Source organism: Trachymyrmex cornetzi, unplaced genomic scaffold (genome assembly GCF_001594075.2).
Source record: "Trachymyrmex cornetzi isolate Tcor2-1 unplaced genomic scaffold, Tcor1.1 scaffold406, whole genome shotgun sequence".
NCBI lineage: Eukaryota > Metazoa > Arthropoda > Insecta > Hymenoptera > Formicidae > Trachymyrmex > Trachymyrmex cornetzi.
Genome location: NW_017298811.1, coordinates 284,847 through 286,429, shown reverse-complemented (window position 1 = coordinate 286,429; position 1,583 = coordinate 284,847).

The following is a 1,583-nucleotide window of genomic DNA, read 5'->3' as shown; positions in this document are numbered from 1 at the left end:
TCCCATAATTTTTGAGCATTTTTATAAGTAAAAGTGGCAGAAAATTTTCCACTTTGTAGCTCAGGATGTTTAGTCATGAATTCTAAAATTCAAAAATACATATTACGAAATCTCAATAAGCAAGGATGGATTGAGACGGATTCTTCAGAAAAATGTATTTGCGAACGTTAAACGAATTCTTTTCGATCCGAATGTATTTTTATTCTTTTATACAATTATCAAGCAGTTCTAAAATACATTATGGTCAATTGAAAAATATAATTGTAAGTCTTTAACCTATTTCAATGCGTTCTTGTTCGCTGCGAAGTCACTTACCAATTAAAACATTTTTTTGTTCATCATTTATGTATGTGCATCGTTTCTTTACTGATGTAGTTGTTTCCATTTTGATTTTCTATTACTAATTATTAACATACACTTTTAATTACTATTGCAATTTACATTTCATTATCTTGAAAAACTGTGAAAAACTCGACAGAAAATACGGTTTATTACGTGGCTGATTCTTATATATCTCGATTGTGATTGGTTATTATATTATTTCAAAATCTGGCAACGCTGTACGACAATCGTATACGAGATTTATCACATATAGCATATCGCATGGCAATAAATGACTGTAGAGAATACGATTCCGAAATCGCATGCGATACGGACCATGCGATATTTTTCTCATACGATAAATATCGCATAAGTTCAAGAATCGGGCCCCTGGCTGTGAATGGCGAGGGTAATCTGGGGTGAGGAAACCAATGACATATTTGACCCGAAATCGTGTTCTTTCGTTCATTCATGTTTTGCATTTCGGGTCAAATTTCCCATTGGTGGCAACTGCGCAATCACGGGAATGGTACACCTTATTTATTTCACCATAGCGAAACCGATAGTCATAAGGCCTGTTCTTTTTGGCTGAACTTTTGCACCAGTTCATCTTTCTTCCTCTTCTTGCCTGCTGGAGAGAAAAGGAAAAAAGATGAACTGGTGCAAAGGTTCAGCCAAAAAGAACACGCCTATACATTCAACGTAGTGTGTTACAGCGCCGCACCACGATAAATGGCTAAATTTGTAGGCGTGGAAAAGTGACGTTTTGACTTAGGGCCGTATTCTATGATGTTGAAAGACAGGTGAATCATTCCCGTGGATGCGCAGTCGTCTAAAGTACAGAGCCAATCAGAAATCGCCCAGAATGTCAGAATTCAATATGGCTGCGAAGTGATACATTGCATTGGGGCCCTGTTCTTGAGCACATATGAATAATTTTCGCAAACGAAAATGACAATTTCTCGATTGTGATTGATCAATTGTATACGGAATTGCTATTTTCGTATGCAATATCTGTTCAGGAATAGGGCCCCTGCTGTACATTTGCTCCACTTCATTCTGCACTTTTCTTAATGGCTTACTACGATCGTTATGTCACGACAGCCTGATATCATATGCGCAATGGTTCACCTGTCTTTTTACATCATGGTTGGCTTCACGTTTGGTATATGGGTAGCATAGGCAATTCCGCTTCCAGTAGTATACGTTTTAAGTGTTTTGACGACGAAATTTATATTGCATGCCATTTCGTTAATATTTGT